A 23,592-nucleotide genomic window follows, 5' to 3' on the forward strand; every position below is an offset into this window, starting at 1 on the left:
CCAGAGTGTATGAAACTATTTTTTTTTTCCCCCCCAATAACAAAGACAGGCCAGGGTGTATGAAACTATTTCTTTTTTTCCCCAATAACAAAGAAAGGCCAGAGTGTATGAAACTATTTCTTTTTTTCCCCAATAACAAAGACATACCAGAGTGTATGAAACTATTTCTTTTTTTCCCCCCAATAACAAAGACAGGCCAGAGTGTATGAAACTATTTATTTTTTACCCTAAAAAAACAAAGACAGACCAGGGTGTATGAAACTATTTCTTTTTTTCCCCCCAATAACAAAGACAGGCCAGAGTGTATGAAACTATTTCTTTTTTTCCCCCAATAACAAAGGCAGGCCACAGTGTATGAAACTATTTCTTTTTTTCCCCAATAACAAAGACATACCAGAGTGTATGAAACTATTTCTTTTTTTCCCCCCAATAACAAAGACAGGCCAGAGTGTATGAAACTATTTATTTTTTACCCTAAAAAAACAAAGACAGACCAGGGTGTATGAAACTATTTCTTTTTTTCCCCCCAATAACAAAGACAGACCAGAGTGTATGAAACTATTTCTTTTTTTCCCCAATAACAAAGAAAGGCCAGAGTGTATGAAACTATTTCTTTTTTTCCCCCAATAACAAAGACAGGCCAGGGTGTATGAAACTATTTCTTTTTTTCCCCCAATAACAAAGACAGACCAGAGTGTATGAAACTATTTATTTTTCCCCCCAATAACAAAGACAGGCCAGAGTGTATGAAACTATTTCTTTTTTTTCCCCAATAACAAAGAAAGGCCAGAGTGTATGAAACTATTTCTTTTTTTTCCCCAATAACAAAGAAAGGCCAGAGTGTATGAAACTATTTCTTTTTTTCCCCCAATAACAAAGACAGACCAGAGTGTATGAAACTATTTCTTTTTTTCCCCCAATAACAAAGACATACCAGAGTGTATGAAACTATTTCTTTTTTTCCCCCCAATAACAAAGACAGGCCAGGGTGTATGAAACTATTTTTTTTTTTTCCCCCAATAACAAAGACAGGCCAGAGTGTATGAAACTATTTCTTTTTTTTCCCCCAATAACAAAGACAGACCAGAGTGTATGAAACTATTTCTTTTTTTCCCCCAATAACAAAGACAGGCCAGAGTGTATGAAACTATTTCTTTTTTTTTCCCCAATAACAAAGACAGACCAGAGTGTATGAAACTATTTATTTTTTCCCCCAATAACAAAGACAGGCCAGAGTGTATGAAACTATTTCTTTTTTTTCCCCCAATAACAAAGAAAGGCCAGAGTGTATGAAACTATTTCTTTTTTTCCCCCAATAACAAAGACAGGCCAGAGTGTATGAAACTATTTCTTTTTTTTCCCCCAATAACAAAGAAAGGCCAGAGTGTATGAAACAATTTCTTTTTTTTCCCCAATAACAAAGACAGGCCAGGGTGTATGAAACTATTTCTTTTTTTTCCCCCAATAACAAAGACAGGCCAGAGTGTATGAAACTATTTCTTTTTTTTCCCCCAATAACAAAGACAGGCCAGAGTGTATGAAACTATTTCTTTTTTTTCCCCCAATAACAAAGACAGACCAGAGTGTATGAAACTATTTCTTTTTTCCCCCCAATAACAAAGACAGACCAGAGTGTATGAAACTATTTCTTTTTTTTCCCCCAATAACAAAGACAGGCCAGAGTGTATGAAACTATTTATTTTTTCCCCCAATAACAAAGACATACCAGAGTGTATGAAACTATTTCTTTTTTTTCCCCCAATAACAAAGACAGGCCAGAGTGTATGAAACTATTTCTTTTTTTTCCCCCCAATAACAAAGACAGGCCAGAGTGTATGAAACTATTTCTTTTTTTTCCCCCCAATAACAAAGACAGGCCAGAGTGTATGAAACTATTTCTTTTTTTTCCCCCAATAACAAAGACAGACCAGAGTGTATGAAACTATTTCTTTTTTTTCCCCCAATAACAAAGACAGACCAGAGTGTATGAAACTATTTCTTTTTTTTCCCCCAATAACAAAGACAGGCCAGAGTGTATGAAACTATTTCTTTTTTTTCCCCCAATAACAAAGACAGGCCAGGGTGTATGAAACTATTTTTTTTTTTCCCCCAATAACAAAGACAGGCCAGAGTGTATGAAACCATTTCTTTTTTCCCCCCAAAAAAACAAAGACAGGCCAGGGTGTATGAAACTATTTCTTTTTTTCCCCAATAACAAAGACAGACCAGAGTGTATGAAACTATTTCTTTTTTCCCCCAATAACAAAGAAAGGCCAGAGTGTATGAAACTATTTCTTTTTTTCCCCAATAACAAAGACAGACCAGGGTGTATGAAACTATTTTTTTTTTCCCCCAAAAAAAACAAAGACAGGCCAGGGAGTATGAAACTATTTCTTTTTTTCCCCAATAACAAAGACAGACCAGGGTGTATGAAACAATTTCTTTTTCCCCCCCAAAAAAACAAAGAAAGGCCAGAGTGTATGAAACCATTTCTTTTTTCCCCCCAATAACAAAGACAGACCAGAGTGTATGAAACTATTTCTTTTTTTCCCCCAATAACAAAGACAGGCCAGAGTGTATGAAACTATTTCTTTTTTTCCCCCAATAACAAAGACAGGCCAGGGTGTATGAAACTATTTCTTTTTTTCCCCCAATAACAAAGACAGGCCAGGGTGTATGAAACTATTTCTTTTTTTCCCCCCAATAACAAAGACAGGGCAGGGTGTATGAAACTATTTATTTTTTTCCCCCAATAACAAAGACAGGCCAGAGTGTATGAAACTATTTCTTTTTTTCCCCCAATAACAAAGACAGGCCAGTGTGTATGAAACTATTTCTTTTTTTCCCCCAATAACAAAGACAGGCCAGAGTGTATGAAACTATTTCTTTTTTTCCCCAATAACAAAGACAGACCAGAGTGTATGAAACTATTTCTTTTTTCCCCCAATAACAAAGAAAGGCCAGAGTGTATGAAACTATTTCTTTTTTTCCCCAATAACAAAGACAGACCAGGGTGTATGAAACTATTTCTTTTTTTCCCCACAACTTTATTATTTACTTCCACTATCTAATTTGCTTAATTCTGTTGGTATCCCTTGTTGAAAGAAAAGCATACCTATGTAGACTCAATAGCAGCAATACACTACTGGGAGCTAGCTGCTGATACGTATATGCCCCTTGTCATTGGCTAAACTTATTTGTTCAGCTAGCTCACAATAGTGCATTGCTATTTTCAACGAAGGATACAAAAAAAATGAAGCAAACTTGTAATTTGGGAAGTTGTTTAAAATGATATGTTCTATGTGAAAATTATTTGGTTAAGGTACATGTATGCGTCAGGTACAATACAATAAGGGGTATTAGTCAGGTAGTTAGCGGTTAGTTACTACAATAAGGGGTATTAGTCAGGTAGTTAGCGGTAAGTTACTACAATAAGGGGTATTAGTCAGGCAGTTAGCGGTAAGTTACTACAATAAGAGGTATGCGTCAGGTACATATTGGTAAGTTACTACAATAAGAGGTATGCGTCAGGTACATATTGGTAAGTTACTACAATAAGAGGTGGCAGGTACTTAGCGGTAAGTTACTATACAATAAGAGGTGTCAGGTACTTAGCGGTAAGTTACTATACAATAAGGTGTCAGGTACTTAGCGGTAAGTTACAATACAATAAGAGGTGTCAGGTACTTAGCGGTAAGTTACTATACAATAAGAGGTGTCAGGTACTTAGCGGTAAGTTACTATACAATAAGAGGTGTCAGGTACTTAGCGGCAAGTTACTATACAATAAGAGGTGTCAGGTACTTAGCGGTAAGTTACTATACAATAAGAGGTGTCAGGTACTTAGCAGTAAGTTACTATACAATAAGAGGTGTCAGGTACTTAGCAGTAAGTTACTATACAATAAGAGGTGTCAGGTACTTAGCAGTAAGTTACTATACAATAAGAGGTGTCAGGGACTTAGCAGTAAGTTACTATACAATAAGAGGTGTCAGGGACTTAGCAGTAAGTTACTATACAATAAGAGGTGTCAGGTACTTAGCAGTAAGTTACTATACAATAAGAGGTGTCAGGTACTTAGCAGTAAGTTACTATACAATAAGAGGTGTCAGGTACTTAGCAGTAAGTTACTATACAATAAGAGGTGTCAGGTACTTAGCGGTAAGTTACTATACAATAAGAGGTGTCAGGTACTTAGCGGTAAGTTACTATACAATAAGAGGTGTCAGGTAATTAGCGGTAAGTTACTATACAATAAGAGGTGTCAGGTACTTAGCGGTAAGTTACTATACAATAAGAGGTGTCAGGTACATATTGGTAAGTTACTACAATAAGAGGTGGCAGGTACTTAGCAGTAAGTTACTATACAATAAGAGGTGTCAGGTACTTAGCGGTAAGTTACTATACAATAAGAGGTGTCAGGTACTTAGCGGTAAGTTACTATACAATAAGAGGTGTCAGGTAATTAGCGGTAAGTTACTATACAATAAGAGGTGTCAGGTACTTAGCGGTAAGTTACTATACAATAAGGTGTCAGGTACTTAGCGGTAAGTTACTATACAATAAGAGGTGTCAGGTAATTAGCAGTAAGTTACTATACAATAAGAGGTGTCAGGTACTTAGCAGTAAGTTACTTTACAAAAAGGTGTCAGGTACTTAGCTGTAAGTTATTATACAATAAGAGGTGTCAGGTACTTAGCCGCAAGTTATTATACAATAGGGGTATGTGTCAGGTACTTAGCGGTAGGTTATTTTACAACAAGAGGTGCCAGGTATTTAGCGGTAAGTTATTATAAAATAAGGGGTGTTTATCAGGTACTTAAAGGTAAGTTACTATACAATAAGGGGTATTAGTCAGGTACTTACCGCTAATTACCTAATACCCCTTATTTCCTTCCTAAGATAGGGAGAGTCCACGGCTTCATTCCTTACTGTTGGGAAATACAACACCTGGCCAAAGGCTTAAATATCCCTCCCACTTCCTCATTACCCCAGTCATTCTGCCGAGGGAACAAGAAAAAGTAGGAGAAACAGTGTATAAATGGTGTCAGAAGAAAAAAAATAAATAAATAGGGAACCACCCATAGACAAGAAAAAAAAAAAAAAAAAGGGGCGGAGGCCGTGGACTCTCCCTATCCGGAAGGAAAGGAATTTATCATGTAAGCATAAATTATGTTTTCCTTCCTAAGATAGGGAGAGTCCACAACTTCATTCCTTACTGTTGGGAAAACTATACCCAAGCTCCAGAGGACACTGAATGAATAACGGAAGGGAACAAAAAGGAAGAGGTGGACCCTATTCTGAGGGCACCAACGCCTGCAAAACTTTTCTCCCAAAAGCTGCTTCAGTCGAAGCAAAAACATCAAACTTGTAAAATTTTGAAAAAGTATGTAAGGAGGACCAGGTAGCTGCCTTACAAATCTGATCCATAGAGGCCTCGTTCTTAAAGGCCCAAGAGGAAGCCACTGCTCTAGTCGAAAGAGACAATATCCTCTCAGAAGGACGATGTCCCGCTATCTTGTAAGCTAAGCGGATGACACTCCTTAACCAAATAGATAGGGAAGTCGAAGTAGCCTTCTGCCCCTTACGCTTCCCCAAATAGACAACAAACAAAGAGGAAGTATGCCTAAACTCCTTAGCATCATTATCATCATCATCATCATCAGGTATTTGTAGAGCGTTAACAGGTTCCGCAGCGCTATGAACATAGGTGGTATATAAAAACAATTACAGGCATCAAATGGGTAGAGGGTCCTGCCGAGAGTTGCAATGTTGTAGTCGGCTCTTATGAAGGTGGACTACAAACAGCTGGGCTCATAGGCTTACATGCTATGGGGTTTAAGGGGATAACAGTGGAGATATGAAGGTTAGTGTAGGTTGTATGCGTCCCTGAATAGTAGAGTCTTCAGGGAGCACTTGAAGCTTTTAAAACTAGGGGAGAGTCTTGTGGAGCGAGGCAGAGAGTTCCATAAGATGGGAGCCAGTCTGTAGAAATCTTGTAAACGGGAATGTGGAGGTAGTAACAAGAGAGGAGGAGAGTAGGAGATCATGAGCGGAGCGAAGTGGTCGGGAGGGAGAGTATCTGGAGACAAGGTCTGAGATGTAGGGAGGAGCAATGCAATTGAGGGCTTTATGTGTCAGAGTAAGAATTTTGTGTTTAATCCTGGGAGGTAAGAGGTAGCCAGTGAAGGGATTGGCAGAGAGGTGCGGCAGATGAAAAGCAATGTGTAAGAAAGATGAGCCTGGCAGAGTCATTGATTATGGATTGTAAAGGAGCTAGGCGGCAGCTAAGGAGACCAGAGAGGATTGTGTTGCAGTAGTCAAGGCGGGAAAGGATGAGAGTGGATTAAAGTGAAGGTCAAGTCTAGGGTTGTGCTTAGCAGTTTTTAATATGTTATCCAAAATCAATATGATGTTCATTCATCAAATACTTTATAACTATAAGCAAAAGTTTTAAATTTTATGATTTGAATGTGCTCCGTTTATGCGGTATATTCCGCCCGTCATCGAGCCTCTATTGATTGACAGATTAGACCTCCAATCTTTTGTTAACCCCCGTGGCGTCCAGCCCCTTTTTAATTTCGTCATTGAGAGCTTCCGCGCATGCGTGTAAAGAAATATCGCGTCTTCATTGGCATGCGCATTCATGTTACACGCATGCGTTGTCCTCTCTCAAAATTCTTGTTACTTTGAATCAACAGCATCGCTCACTCGCATCCTCGGCAATTAGCTGTGATCTCTAACAACAGGTAAGATTGAAGAGGCAGCGCATCTAACTAACGAATTGTGCAACTTTATAATCGATCTATACATCTATATTGAATTTATTTTGTATAATCAATTTGGGCTAACATTAATTAGTAGTTATCTGGCTTCATTGTTATTTCAGTTTTTGTCAATATACGCTACATCAAGCTGCATATGTCACTTACGGCAGTGAATTAAACGGATGCGCTATTGAGCTAACTATACGCATGCGCACTGCAAAGCAAACAAGGGTGCACAAGCGCAGTCCGCTTGTAATAAACAAAGCGGCGTCAGAGGAGCAAAATAAGGAAGTGCTGTATGGGCGGAGCTAAGCGTGATAACGGAGGTAATCTAGATATAACTTTTATTTTCAAAGGAATGATTATTTATACATATAAAGTGAGCGACTGTAATGCTTCAGACATAAGCTTCAACCTGATGTATTGAGAACAGAAAAAATTGACCTTCACTTTAAAATCTTAGTTGTGTCTTGTGTAAGGAAATGTCTGATTTTAGCGATGTTTTTAAGGTGGAAGCGGCAGGCTTTAGCCAAGGACTGAATGTGAGGAGTGAAAGAAAGATCTGAGTCAAGTGTGACCCCAAGACATCGGGCATGTGAGGTTGGGGCAATGATGGAGTTATCAACAGTTATAGAGACATGGGGGGGTGGAGATTTTGGAAGAAGTGGGGAAAATAAGGAGCTCAATTTTGGAGAGATTTAGCTTGAGGTAGTGAGAGGACATCCAAGATGAGATATGACAGAGAACTGTGTCACAGATGCCGAAGGATTGGAGGGTAAGGAACAAAAGAGGGTGGTTGACAGTATCAAAGGCTGAAGACAGATAAAGGAGGATAAGTAGAGAGAAGTGGCCTTTGAATTTTGCTGTAAGTAGGTCGTTGGTAACCTTAACAATTGCTGTCTCTGTTGAGTGAAGGGTGGCGAAATCCAGATTGCGGTGGATCAAGGAGGGAGTTTAATGTAAGGAAATGGGATAGACGTGCATATACTAGCTTTTCAAGAAGCTTTGAGGCAAGAGGGAGTAGGGAAATAGGGCATTGGATGGGGAGGTTGGATCGAGAGAAGGTTTTTTGAGGATAGGTGTGACTAATTCATGTTTAAGAGATGTGGAAACTATACCAGAGCTAAGGTAGGTTGAAGATGTGTGTGAGTATAGGTCTAAGGGTAGAAGAGAGGGAGGGGAGTAGTTGTGAGGGGATGGGGTCGATGGGACAGGTAGTGAGGTGAGAGGATAGTATAAGGGTGGAAACTTCTTCCACTGTTACATGGGCAGTGAAGTAGCCGGCAAAATCTTGAGCTGAGAGAAAAGTTGTGGTGGGAGGTGGGGGTGGGCGGAGAAGAGTATTGAATGTGGAGAACAGAAGTTTTGCATTTGAAGAAAGAGTAGAGATAAGAGAAGGGAAGTAATGTTGCTTATATAGATTAAGGGCCGAACAGTAAGAGTTCAAGATGAAATTATAGTGAAAAAAGTCAGCAGAACTCTGAGATTTCCTCCAGTGTCGCTCAGCAGTACGGGAACATCTACGTATGTACTGTGTCAGAGGAGTATAGCAGGGCTGAGGATGAGTGTATGTTTTCTGAGCTATGGTAGGTGGGGCCAGATTATCATGTAACGATGTAAGGGTGGAGTTATAGTGTCAGATAGATTCATCAGGACAGGGAAAAGAGGTAATGGAAGAGAGAAGAGGTTCAAAAGAACTAGCGAGCTGTTGCTGATCTAGTGACTTGATACTTCTGTGAAGTCTAGTCTGAGGTGTAGGAGGGAGAGTTGTAGGGAGGGAGGTGATGTTACAAGTGAGGAGGTGGTGGTCAGAAAGAGGAAAAGGTGAGTTTGTGAAGTTTCAGAAGTGCATCGATAGCTGAAAATCAGATCAAGTGAGTGACCATCTTTGTGAGTGGGGGAGTCAGTCCATTGTGACAGGTTGAAAGAGGAAGTGAGTTGCAGAAGTTGTTTTGCAGAGGAGGCAGTGGGATTATCAACAGGGAGGTTGAAGTCACCGAGAATGAGGGCAGGGGCGTCTGAGGAAAGGAAGTAAGGTAGCCAGGCGGCAAAGTGATCTAGAAATAGAGTTGCAGAGTCAGGGGGCGGTATATGACTGCAACGCGTAAAGAGAGGGGAGAGAATAAGCGAATCATGTATGCTTCGAATTAAGAACATGTGAGGGAAGAGAAGGGCTGTATTTGTTGAAAGGTGCAATAAGAGGAAAGTAAAATACCAAACACCACCTCCTTGTCTATTGTCAGACCTAGGAGTGCGGCTGAAGTAGAGACGCCCATGTGACAATGCAGCAGAGGAAGCAGTGTCTGAAGGAGAGAGCCAGGAGATAAAAGGTCATGGATAGAAGTGAGCTTGTTGCAAACAGAGCGAGAGTTCCAAAGTGCGCAAGTGAAGGGGGTGGTGGCTTTAGATGCAAGAGGAATGAAATTAGGGTTACCAGAGTTTTGTTTTTGAAGTCTATTAAAGGGTACACATGGGTGTGCAGGGCAAGGAAGTTGTGGGGGGCCAGGATTAAGGGAGATGTCGCCAGCAGCTAGTATGAGCAAGAGGGAGAGTGACATGAGATGAGATGCGGATTTGCAGTAGTGAGACTGTTTTTGTGATGAGTTGCAAGGGGGAGAGAGAGTCCTTAGGAAAGTGTAAAGTTCATTAATAAAAAAGTAAGGTGAGGTTAAGAGAGATGGGCTAATGAGCAGTGCAGATGGTGAGGCGTAATTAAGTAAAGTAGTTTGTTAAACAGACAAAAGGTGGCAAAAAGAGATATTAAGATATTGTGCATTTTTTTAAGAATTAGTCAGACTGTGTATAAAACTCAGTATTAAAACAGAACTTGCCTTATCCCTTGTCCAATTATTGTATAATTTGTAGGGCCTCACTTATAAATGTTCACTTGAGAGATGTGAACAGATAATCCTGACAATATTGCTACCTAAGCCTGTATTGCTACCCCTGCATTGCTTTCCCCATAGCAGTGTTTAAATTTATAGGCCAGAGCATTCAACTGAATGCAATAAATTTGGTAATTACATGATCAAAGACAGTCAAAGGCCAATTGGGAAAATTTGATTCAGGGCGAGATAAGTTTAAAAAAAAAAAAAAAAAAAAAAAAGGAAGAGGATTAGGACACAAGGAAGGAACCACAATCTCCTGATTGATGTTGTGATCGGACACAACCTTAGGAAGAAAAACTAATTTAGTATGTAAAACTGCCTTATCTGCATGAAAAATCAGATAAGGGGGCTCACATTGCAAAGCAGACATCTCAGAAACGCTGCGCGCAGAGGCAATAGCCAATAAAAAGAGAATCTTCCAAGATAAATTAATGTCAATGTCTACAAATAACTGATAATAATAATGAAATGCAGAAGCTCAAACGGAACCTGTTGCAAAACCCGAAGAACAAGATTTAGGCTCCAAGGAGGAGCCCCAGATCTAAACCATCTGATTCTAATCAGAGCCTTAACAGAAGGACTGTACGTCTGGAAGCTCAGCCAGTCTCTTGTGCAATAAACCTGACAGGACCGAAATCTGTCCCCTCAGGGAACTAGCAGAAAGGCCCTTCTCCAGCCCATCCTGGAGAAAAGGTAAGATCATGGCAACCTTAACTCTGTGCTAGGAAAAACCACGCTCTTCACACCAGAATAAGTAGGTCCTCCACACCTTGTGGTAGATATGCCGAGTAACTGGTTTATGAGCTTGAATAAGAGTATCAATGACAATCTCAGAGATACCTCTCTTGGCTAAGACTAAGCATTTAACCTCCACGCAGTCAGCAAATGGACCTTATATCAGCAGGTCTCTGCGATAAGGTTACTTCCACAGAGATGAGGACATCCCCACTAGATCCGCGAACCACGACTGAGCAATCAGGCTTACCGATACCCGCTCCTGTTTGATACGGGCCACCACTCGAGGAAGAAGTGGTAATGGAAGAAAAAAAAAATATATGAGTTTGAACCTCCAGGGCACTGCTAGTGCATCTATTAGATCCGCTTGGGGATCCCTCGACCCGTACCTGGGTAGCTTGGTATTGAGATAGGACACCATGAGATCTATTTCCGGCATCCCCCACTTGCTACATATCTCTGCAAAACACCTCGGGAGAGAACATTCCCCATAGATGGAAGGATTGTCTGCTGAGGAAATCTGCCTCCCAGTTGTCCACAATCGGAATGTGGATCGCTGACAGCGAACAGCTGTGGGCCTCCGCCAACTCAAGAATCTGAGATACTTCCTTCATCGCCAAGGAACGTCCCGTTCCCCCCTGATGGTTGATGTAAGCCACTGGAGGTTAAATTGTATGATTGGAATCCGATAAACTGGGACTAACCCAGAAGTGGCCAAGCCTTCAAGGCCTTGAAGATTGCTCGTAGTTCCAAAATATTGATCGGGAGGGAGGACTCCTCCTGACTCCACAACCTCTGTGCCTTCCTGGCACCACAAACAGCTCCCCATCCAGATAGGCTTGAGTCCGTAGTCACAATCTCCCAGGATGGCCTTAAGAAGCATGTCCCTCGAGACAGATGATCTGGACAGAGCCACCAAGACAGCGATTCTCTCGACCGGCTGTCTAATACAATCTGTATGATCGCTGTTCCACTGCCTCAGCATGCACAATTGTAAAGGTCCGAGACAGAACCTGGAAAAAAGAATGATGCCCATGCAGGACACCATGAGACCAATCACCTCCATACACTGAGCCACAGAGGGACCTTAAGGAGGTCTGGAGAGCAAGACATGCCGAAGTTAGCTTGCACTGTCTCTGGTCTTTTAGAAATAGCCTCATGGATATGGAGTCTATTATAGTACCCAGGAATTCCACCCTGGTACTTGGGATAAGAGAACTCTTTTCTAAGTTTATCTTCCATCCACGTGATCGAGGAAGACTGAGAAGGGACTCCAATAAGTCTTCCACAAGATGTAAGAATCGTGCTTGCACCAAAATAAGTTACTATACAATAAGAGGTGTCAGGTACTTAGCAGTAAGTTACTATACAATAAGAGGTGTCAGGTACTTAGCAGTAAGTTACTATACAATAAGAGGTGTCAGGTACTTAGCGGTAAGTTACTATACAATAAGATGTGTCAGGTACTTAGCGGTAAGTTACTATACAATAAGAGGTGTCAGGTACTTAGCAGTAAGTTACTATACAATAAGAGGTGTCAGGTACTTAGCAGTAAGTTACTATACAATAAGAGGTGTCAGGTACTTAGCGGTAAGTTATTATACCATACGGGGTAAAAGACAGGTATCTCTGCAAAACACCTCGGGAGAGAACATTCCCCATAGATGGAAGGATTGTCTGCTGAGGAAATCTGCCTCCCAGTTGTCCACAATCGGAATGTGGATCGCTGACAGCGAACAGCTGTGGGCCTCCGCCAACTCAAGAATCTGAGATACTTCCTTCATCGCCAAGGAACGTCCCGTTCCCCCCTGATGGCTGATGTAAGCCACTGGAGGTTAAATTGTATGATTGGAATCCGATAAACTGGGACTAACCCAGAAGTGGCCAAGCCTTCAAGGCCTTGAAGATTGCTCGTAGTTCCAAAATATTGATCGGGAGGGAGGACTCCTCCTGACTCCACAACCTCTGTGCCTTCCTGGCACCACAAACAGCTCCCCATCCAGATAGACTTGAGTCCGTAGTCACAATCTGCCAGGATGGCCTTAAGAAGCATGTCCCTCGAGACAGATGATCTGGACAGAGCCACCAAGAGAGCGATTCTCTCGACCGGCTGTCTAATACAATCTGTATGATCGCTGTTCCACTGCCTCAGCATGCACAATTGTAAAGGTCCGAGACAGAACCTGGAAAAAAGAATGATGCCCATGCAGGACACCATGAGACCAATCACCTCCATACACTGAGCCACAGAGGGACCTTAAGGAGGTCTGGAGAGCAAGACATGCCGAAGTTAGCTTGCACCGTCTCTGGTCTTTTAGAAATAGCCTCATGGATATGGAGTCTATTATAGTACCCAGGAATTCCACCCTGGTACTTGGGATAAGAACTCTTTTCCAAGTTTATCTTCCATCCACGTGATCGAGGAAGACTGAGAAGGGACTCCAATAAGTCTTCCACAAGATGTAAGAATCGTGCTTGCACCAAAATATTGTCCAGTATGGGGCTACTGCAATACCCTGAATTCTATCAACGGCTAGAAGGGCCCCCAGAACCTTTGTAAAGATTCTTGGAGCAGTAGCTAGGGCCAAACGAAAGGGTAATGAACTGGAAGTGCTGGTCCAGGAATGCAAACCTCAGGAACTGAAAGTGTTCCCTGTGGATTGGAACATGAAGGTAAGCGTCCTTCAGATCTATAGTGGTCATAAACTGGTCTTCCTGAATCAAAAGGAAGTATGGACCTTATTGTCTCCATCATAAGGGAAGGGACACTGAGAAATTTGTTTAAGCACTTTAGGCCCAGAATTGTGCGGAAAGTTCCCTCCTTCTTTGGGACCACAAAAAGGTTTAAATAAGACCCCAAACCTCTTTCTTCGATAGGCACCGGGAAAACAACTACTAAGGAGGATAGAACACATCCTAGAAAGGCATCCCTCTTTTTTTGGTCTGTAGACAAATTCGAGAGAAGGAATCTGCCCCTTGGCGGATGAGATTTGAAGCTTATCTTGTATCCCTGAGATACCACCTCCAGGACCCACGAATCCTGTATGTCCTTGTACTAGGCATCTGAAAAAAAGAGACAGTCTGCCGCCTACACAATCCAATCCTGGATCGGGGCCGCCCCTTCATGCCGACTTGTTTTCGGCTGGCTTCTTATTATGCATCTTATTGTATAGTAACTTAGCAGTAAGATACTATACAATAAGAGGTGTCAGGTACTTAGCGGTAAGTTACTATACAATAAGAGTTGTCAGGTACTTAGCGGTAAGTTACTATACAATAAGAGGTGTCAGGTACTTAGCGGTAAGTTACTATACAATAAGAGGTGTCAGGTACTTAGCGGTAAGTTACTATACAATAAGAGGTGTCAGGTACTTAGCAGTAAGTTACTATACAATAAGAGGTGTCAGGTACTTAGCGGTAAGTTACTATACAATAAGAGGTGTCAGGTACTTAGCGGTAAGTTACTATACAATAAGAGGTGTCAGGTACTTAGCGGTAAGTTACTATACAATAAGAGGTGTCAGGTACTTAGCAGTAAGTTACTATACAATAAGAGGTGTCAGGTACTTAGCAGTAAGTTACTATACAATAAGAGGTGTCAGGTACTTAGCGGTAAGTTACTATACAATAAGAGGTGTCAGGTACTTAGCGGTAAGTTACTATACAATAAGAGGTGTCAGGTACTTAGCGGTAAGTTACTGTACAATAAGAGGTGTCAGGTACTTAGCAGTAATTTACTGTACAATAAGAGGTGTCAGGTACTTAGCGGTAAGTTACTATACAATAAGAGGTGTCAGGTACTTAGCAGTAATTTACTGTACAATAAGAGGTGTCAGGTACTTAGCGGTAAGTTACTGTACAATAAGAGGTGTCAGGTACTTAGCGGTAAGTTACTATACAATAAGGTGTCAGGTACTTAGCGGTAAGTTACTATACAATAAGAGGTGTCAGGTACTTAGCGGTAAGTTACTATACAATAAGAGGTGTCAGGTACTTAGCGGTAAGTTACTATACAATAAGAGGTGTCAGGTACTTAGCAGTAAGTTACTATACAATAAGAGGTGTCAGGTACTTAGCGGTAAGTTACTATACAATAAGAGGTGTCAGGTACTTAGCAGTAATTTACTGTACAATAAGAGGTGTCAGGTACTTAGCGGTAAGTTACTATACAATAAGAGGTGTCAGGTACTTAGCAGTAATTTACTGTACAATAAGAGGTGTCAGGTACTTAGCGGTAAGTTACTATACAATAAGGTGTCAGGTACTTAGCGGTAAGTTACTATACAATAAGAGGTGTTAGGTAATTAGCGGTAAGTTACTATACAATAAGAAGACAGGTACTTAGCGGTAGGTTATTATACGATAAGGGGTAATAGACAGGTACTTAGCGGTAGGTTATTATACCATACGGGGTAAAAGACAGGTACTTAGCGGTAGGTTATTATACCATAAGGGGTAATAGGTACTTAGCGGTAGGTTATTATACAATAAGAGGTGTCAGGTACTTAGCAGTAAGTTACTATACAATAAGAGGTGTCAGGTACTTAGCGGTAAGTTACTATACAATAAGAGGTGTCAGGTACTTAGCGGTAAGTTACTATACAATAAGAGGTGTCAGGTACTTAGCAGTAATTTACTGTACAATAAGAGGTGTCAGGTACTTAGCGGTAAGTTACTATACAATAAGAGGTGTCAGGTACTAGCAGTAAGTTACTATACAATAAGAGGTGTCAGGTACTTAGCGGTAAGTTACTATACAATAAGAAGACAGGTACTTAGCGGTAGGTTATTATATGATAAGGGGTAATAGACAGGTACTTAGCGGTAGGTTATTATACCATATGGGGTAAAAGACAGGTACTTAGCGGTAGGTTATTATACCATAAGGGGTAATAGGTACTTAGCGGTAGGTTATTATACCATAAGGGGTAATAGACAGGTACTTAGCGGTAGGTTATTATACCATAAGGGGTAATAGGTACTTAGCGGTAAGTTACTATACAATAAGAGGTGTCAGGTACTTAGCAGTAAGTTACTATACCATAAGGGGTATTAGACAATAGTCAGGTACTTAGCAGTAAGTTACTATACAATAAGAGGTGTCAGGTACTTAGCGGTAGGTTATTATACCATAAGGGGTATTAGACAATAGTCAGGTACTTAGCAGTAAGTTACTATACAATAAGAGGCGTCAGGTACTTAGCGGTAGGTTACTATACCATAAGGGGTATTAGACAATAGGTACTTAGCGGTAGGTTGCTATACCATAAAGGGTATTAGACAACAGTCAGGTACTTAACGGTAGGTTATTATACAGGTACTTAGCGGTAAGTTACTATACAATAAGAGGTGTCAGGTACTTAGCAGTAAGTTACTATACAATAAGAGGTGTCAGGTACTTAACTGTAAGTTACTATACAATAAGAGGTGTCAGGTACTTAACTGTAAGTTACTATACAATAAGAGGTGTCAGGTACTTAGCAGTAAGTTACTATACAATAAGAGGTGTCAGGTACTTAGCAGTAAGTTACTATACAATAAGAGGTGTCAGGTACTTAGCAGTAAGTTACTATACAATAAGAGGTGTCAGGTACTTAGCAGTAAGTTACTATACAATAAGAGGTGTCAGGTACTTAGCAGTAAGTTACTATACAATAAGAGGTGTCAGGTACTTAGCAATAAGTTACTATACAATAAGAGGTGTCAGGTACTTAGCAATAAGTTACTATACAATAAGAGGTGTCAGGTACTTAGCAGTAAGTTATTATACAATAAGAGGTGTCAGGTACTTAGCAGTAAGTTACAATACAATAAGAGGTGTCAGGTACTTAGCAGTAAGTTACAATACAATAAGAGGTGTCAGGTACTTAGCGGTAAGTTACTATACAATAAGGTGTCAGGTACTTAGCGGTAAGTTACTATACAATAAGAGGCGTCAGGTACTTAGCAGTAAGTTACTATACAATAAGAGGTGTCAGGTAATTAGCGGTAAGTTACTATACAATAAGAGGTGTCAGGTAATTAGCGGTAAGTTACTATACAAAAAGAGGTGTCAGGTAATTAGCGGTAAGTTACTATACAATAAGAGGTGTCAGGTACTTAGCAGTAAGTTACTATACAATAAGAGGTGTCAGGTACTTAGCAGTAAGTTACTATACAATAAGAGGTGTCAGGTACTTAGCAGTAAGTTACTATACAATAAGAGGTGTCAGGTACTTAACTGTAAGTTACTATACAATAAGAGGTGTCAGGTACTTAGCAGTAAGTTACTATACAATAAGAGGTGTCAGGTACTTAGCAGTAAGTTACTATACAATAAGAGGTGTCAGGTACTTAGCAGTAAGTTACTATACAATAAGAGGTGTCAGGTACTTAGCGGTAAGTTACTATACAATAAGAGGTGTCAGGTACTTAGCAGTAAGTTACTATACAATAAGAGGTGTCAGGTACTTAGCAGTAAGTTACTATACAATAAGAGGTGTCAGGTACTTAGCAGTAAGTTACTATACAATAAGAGGTGTCAGGTACTTAGCAGTAAGTTACTATACAATAAGAGGTGTCAGGTACTTAGCGGTAAGTTACTATACAATAAGAGGTGTCAGGTACTTAGCAGTAAGTTACTATACAATAAGAGGTGTCAGGTACTTAGCAGTAATTTACTGTACAATAAGAGGTGTCAGGTACTTAGCGGTAAGTAACTATACAATAAGAGGTGTCAGGTACTTAGCAGTAAGTTACTATACAATAAGAGGTGTCAGGTACTTAGCAGTAAGTTACTATACAATAAGAGGTGTCAGGTACTTAGCAGTAAGTTACTATACAATAAGAGGTGTCAGGTAATTAGCGGTAAGTTACTATACAATAAGAGGTGTCAGGTACTTAGCAGTAAGTTACTATACAATAAGAGGCGTCAAGTACTTAGCGGTAGGTTACTATACCATAAGGGTATTAGACAATAGTCAGGTACTTAGCGGTAGGTTACTATACCATAAGGGTATTAGACAATAGTCAGGTACTTAGCGGTAGGTTACTATACCATAAGGGTATTAGACAATAGGTACTTAGCGGTAGGTTACTATACCATAAGGGTATTAGACAATAGTCAGGTACTTAGCGGTAGGTTACTATACCATAAGGGTATTAGACAATAGTCAGGTACTTAGCGGTAGGTTACTATACCATAAGGGTATTAGACAATAGTCAGGTACTTAGCGGTAGGTTACTATACCATAAGGGTATTAGACAATAGTCAGGTACTTAGCGGTAGGTTACTATACCATAAGGGTATTAGACAATAGGTACTTAGCGGTAGGTTACTATACCATAAGGGTATTAGACAATAGATACTTAGCGGTAGGTTACTATACCATGAGGGGTATTAGACAATAGGTACTTAGCGGTAGGTTGCTATACCATAAGGGGTATTAGACAATAGGTACTTAGCGGTAGGTTACTATACCATGAGGGGTATTAGACAATAGGTACTTAGCGGTAGGTTACTATACCATAAGGGTATTAGACAATAGGTACTTAGCGGTAGGTTACTATACCATAAGGGTATTAGACAATAGTCAGGTACTTAGCGGTAGGTTGCTATACCATAAGGGTATTAGACAATAGGTACTTAGCGGTAGGTTGCTATACCATAAAGGGTATTAGACAATAGTCAGGTACTTAGCGGTAGGTTGCTATAACATAAAGGGTATTAGACAATAGTCAGGTACTTAGCGGTAGGTTACTATACCATAAAGGGTATTAGACAATAGTCAGGTACTTAGCGGTAGGTTGCTATACCATAAAGGGTATTAGACAATAGTCAGGTACTTAGCGGTAGGTTGCTATACCATAAGGGTATTAGACAATAGTCAGGTACTTAGCGGTAGGTTACTATACCATAAGGGTATTAGACAATAGTCAGGTACTTAGCGGTAGGTTGCTATACCATAAAGGGTATTAGACAATAGTCAGGTACTTAGCGGTAGGTTGCTATACCATAAGGGTATTAGACAATAGGTACTTAGCGGTAGGTTGCTATACCATAAAGGGTATTAGACAATAGTCAGGTACTTAGCGGTAGGTTGCTATACAATAAAGGGTATTAGACAATAGTCAGGTACTTAGCGGTAGGTTGCTATACAATAAAGGGTATTAGACAATAGTCAGGTACTTAGCGGTAGGTTGCTATACCATAAAGGGTATTAGACAATAGTCAGGTACTTAGCGGTAGGTTGCTATACCATAAGGGTATTAGACAATAGTCAGGTACTTAGCGGTAGGTTGCTATACCATAAGGGTATTAGACAATAGTCAGGTACTTAGCGGTAGGTTACTATACCATAAGGGTATTAGACAATAGTCAGGTACTTAGCGGTAGGTTACTATACCATAAAGGGTATTAGACAATAGTCAGGTACTTAGCGGTAGGTTACTATACTATAAAGGGTATTAGACAATAGTCAGGTACTTAGCGGTAGGTTACTATACCATAAGGGTATTAGACAATAGTCAGGTACTTAGCGGTAGGTTACTATACCATAAGGGTATTAGACAATAGTCAGGTACTTAGCGGTAGGTTACTATACCATAAAGGGTATTAGACAATAGTCAGGTACTTAGCGGTAGGTTACTATACCATAAAGGGTATTAGACAATAGTCAGGTACTTAGCGGTAGGTTGCTATAACATAAAGGGTATTAGACAATAGTCAGGTACTTAGCGGTAGGTTACTATACCATAAGGGTATTAGACAATAGTCAGGTACTTAGCGGTAGGTTACTATACCATAAGGGTATTAGACAATAGTCAGGTACTTAGCGGTAGGTTACTATACCATAAGGGTATTAGACAATAGTCAGGTACTTAGCGGTAGGTTACTATACCATAAGGGTATTAGACAATAGTCAGGTACTTAGCGGTAGGTTACTATACCATAAAGGGTATTAGACAATAGTCAGGTACTTAGCGGTAGGTTACTATACCATAAAGGGTATTAGACAATAGTCAGGTACTTAGCGGTAGGTTGCTATAACATAAAGGGTATTAGACAATAGTCAGGTACTTAGCGGTAGGTTACTATACCATAAGGGTATTAGACAATAGTCAGGTACTTAGCGGTAGGTTACTATACCATAAGGGTATTAGACAATAGTCAGGTACTTAGCGGTAGGTTACTATACCATAAGGGTATTAGACAATAGTCAGGTACTTAGCGGTAGGTTACTATACCATAAGGGTATTAGACAATAGTCAGGTACTTAGCGGTAGGTTACTATACCATAAAGGGTATTAGACAATAGTCAGGTACTTAGCGGTAGGTTACTATACCATAAGGGTATTAGACAATAGTCAGGTACTTAGCGGTAGGTTGCTATAACATAAAGGGTATTAGACAATAGTCAGGTACTTAGCGGTAGGTTGCTATAACATAAAGGGTATTAGACAATAGTCAGGTACTTAGCGGTAGGTTGCTATAACATAAAGGGTATTAGACAATAGTCAGGTACTTAGCGGTAGGTTGCTATACCATAAGGGTATTAGACAATAGTCAGGTACTTAGCGGTAGGTTATTATACCATAAGGGTATTAGACAATAGTCAGGTACTTAGCGGTAGGTTGCTATAACATGAGGGGTATTAGACAATAGGTACTTAGCGGTAGGTTGCTATACCATAAGGGTATTAGACAATAGTCAGGTACTTAGCGGTAGGTTATTATACCATAAGGGTATTAGACAATAGTCAGGTACTTAGCGGTAGGTTACTATACCATAAGGGTATTAGACAATAGTCAGGTACTTAGCGGTAGGTTATTATACCATAAGGGTATTAGACAATAGTCAGGTACTTAGCGGTAGGTTATTATACCATAAGGGTATTAGACAATAGTCAGGTACTTAGCGGTAGGTTACTATACCATAAGGGGTATTAGACAATAGTCAGGTACTTAGCGGTAGGTTACTATAACATAAAGGGTATTAGACAATAGTCAGGTACTTAGCGGTAGGTTATTATACCATAAGGGTATTAGACAATAGTCAGGTACTTAGCGGTAGGTTGCTATACCATAAGGGGTATTAGACAATAGTCAGGTACTTAGCGGTAGGTTACTATACCATAAGGGTATTAGACAATAGGTACTTAGCGGTAGGTTACTATACCATAAAGGGTATTAGACAATAGTCAGGTACTTAGCGGTAGGTTGCTATACCATAAAGGGTATTAGACAATAGTCAGGTACTTAGCGGTAGGTTACTATACCATAAAGGGTATTAGACAATAGTCAGGTACTTAGCGGTAGGTTGCTATACCATAAAGGGTATTAGACAATAGTCAGGTACTTAGCGGTAGGTTACTATACCATAAAGGGTATTAGACAATAGTCAGGTACTTAGCGGTAGGTTACTATACCATAAGGGTATTAGACAATAGTCAGGTACTTAGCGGTAGGTTGCTATACCATAAAGGGTATTAGACAATAGTCAGGTACTTAGCGGTAGGTTGCTATACCATAAAGGGTATTAGACAATAGTCAGGTACTTAGCGGTAGGTTACTATACCATAAAGGGTATTAGACAATAGTCAGGTACTTAGCGGTAGGTTACTATACCATAAGGGTATTAGACAATAGTCAGGTACTTAGCGGTAGGTTGCTATACCATAAAGGGTATTAGACAATAGTCAGGTACTTAGCGGTAGGTTACTATACCATAAAGGGTATTAGACAATAGTCAGGTACTTAGCGGTAGGTTACTATACCATAAGGGTATTAGACAATAGTCAGGTACTTAGCGGTAGGTTGCTATAACATAAAGGGTATTAGACAATAGTCAGGTACTTAGCGGTAGGTTGCTATAACATAAAGGGTATTAGACAATAGTCAGGTACTTAGCGGTAGGTTGCTATAACATAAAGGGTATTAGACAATAGTCAGGTACTTAGCGGTAGGTTGCTATACCATAAAGGGTATTAGACAATAGTCAGGTACTTAGCGGTAGGTTGCTATACCATAAAGGGTATTAGACAATAGTCAGGTACTTAGCGGTAGGTTGCTATACCATAAAGGGTATTAGACAATAGTCAGGTACTTAGCGGTAGGTTACTATACCATAAAGGGTATTAGACAATAGTCAGGTACTTAGCGGTAGGTTACTATACCATAAGGGTATTAGACAATAGTCAGGTACTTAGCGGTAGGTTGCTATACCATAAAGGGTATTAGACAATAGTCAGGTACTTAGCGGTAGGTTACTATACCATAAGGGTATTAGACAATAGTCAGGTACTTAGCGGTAGGTTGCTATACCATAAAGGGTATTAGACAATAGTCAGGTACTTAGCGGGTAGGTTGCTATACCATAAAGGGTATTAGACAATAGTCAGGTACTTAGCGGTAGGTTACTATACCATAAGGGTATTAGACAATAGTCAGGTACTTAGCGGTAGGTTACTATACCATAAGGGTATTAGACAATAGTCAGGTACATAGCGGTAGGTTACTATACCATAAGGGTATTAGACAATAGTCAGGTACTTAGCGGTAGGTTGCTATACCATAAAGGGTATTAGACAATAGTCAGGTACTTAGCGGTAGGTTGCTATACCATAAGGGTATTAGACAATAGTCAGGTACTTAGCGGTAGGTTGCTATAACATAAAGGGTATTAGACAATAGTCAGGTACTTAGCGGTAGGTTGCTATACCATAAAGGGTATTAGACAATAGTCAGGTACTTAGCGGTAGGTTACTATACCATAAGGGTATTAGACAATAGTCAGGTACATAGCGGTAGGTTACTATACCATAAGGGTATTAGACAATAGTCAGGTACTTAGCGGTAGGTTGCTATACCATAAAGGGTATTAGACAATAGTCAGGTACTTAGCGGTAGGTTGCTATACCATAAAGGGTATTAGACAATAGTCAGGTACTTAGCGGTAGGTTGCTATACCATAAGGGTATTAGACAATAGTCAGGTACTTAGCGGTAGGTTGCTATACCATAAAGGGTATTAGACAATAGTCAGGTACTTAGCGGTAGGTTGCTATACCATAAAGGGTATTAGACAATAGTCAGGTACTTAGCGGTAGGTTGCTATACCATAAAGGGTATTAGACAATAGGTACTTAGCGGTAGGTTACTATACCATAAAGGGTATTAGACAATAGTCAGGTACTTAGCGGTAGGTTACTATACCATAAGGGTATTAGACAATAGTCAGGTACTTAGCGGTAGGTTACTATACCATAAGGGTATTAGACAATAGTCAGGTACTTAGCGGTAGGTTACTATACCATAAGGGTATTAGACAATAGTCAGGTACTTAGCGGTAGGTTACTATACCATAAGGGTATTAGACAATAGTCAGGTACTTAGCGGTAGGTTACTATACCATAAGGGTATTAGACAATAGTCAGGTACATAGCGGTAGGTTACTATACCATAAAGGGTATTAGACAATAGTCAGGTACATAGCGGTAGGTTACTATACCATAAAGGGTATTAGACAATAGTCAGGTACTTAGCGGTAGGTTGCTATACCATAAAGGGTATTAGACAATAGTCAGGTACTTAGCGGTAGGTTGCTATACCATAAGGGTATTAGACAATAGTCAGGTACTTAGCGGTAGGTTGCTATACCATAAAGGGTATTAGACAATAGTCAGGTACTTAGCGGTAGGTTGCTATACCATAAAGGGTATTAGACAATAGTCAGGTACTTAGCGGTGCTATGTACAGTACTACACGTCTATATAAGGGCCCGCTCACCCTGACACTGTGTCAGTTTTCCGCCATGTGTCAGTCCGGGGTCTGGTACAGGTGTGCGGCCTAGCCGCTCAGTAAAGTCCGGGCACTTTCAGTCAGGGGCTCCCCAGAATCCTCACACCGTTACCCGATCGCAACCACTCCTCCTACCCGGAAGTGACGTAGAGAGCGCGCAATGTTTACATGCTCGCGTCGCTCGTGTGAGCGTGGCACTCTGTTTGTCCCCGTAGAGATGCTGTGCACGTCCCCGTAACATAATTCACTCTCACACAGACTGCCCTAAGCCGGGGGTCCTGTAGACAGCACTGTGTGTGAGGGGGTATAAGTAGCAGCTAAGCCTTGTTTACTGACCCAAGGGGAAGTCAAAATCAAATGCTAAAGTCGTGCCTGCTATTGAGCCTACCTATGTATGCTTATCAACAATCAGTTTTGAAAAGAAAA

At 40.3% G+C, this 23,592-nt stretch overlaps 1 protein-coding gene across 1 annotated transcript in view; it reads right to left on the reverse strand.

The window, feature by feature from the left end:
• The window catches only part of SETX (senataxin), a 136,024-nt gene extending 112,713 nt beyond the window's left edge, over positions 1–23,311 (reverse strand). The window contains exon 1 of the mRNA XM_053695584.1: positions 23,155–23,311. The gene's annotated coding sequence lies outside the window, so the exon portion shown is untranslated. The remainder of the gene's footprint in view (positions 1–23,154) is intronic.
• Positions 23,312–23,592: the final 281 nt, after the last annotated feature.

This window comes from Bombina bombina, chromosome 12 (assembly GCF_027579735.1).
Source record: "Bombina bombina isolate aBomBom1 chromosome 12, aBomBom1.pri, whole genome shotgun sequence".
In the NCBI taxonomy this organism is placed as follows: Eukaryota; Metazoa; Chordata; class Amphibia; order Anura; family Bombinatoridae; genus Bombina; species Bombina bombina.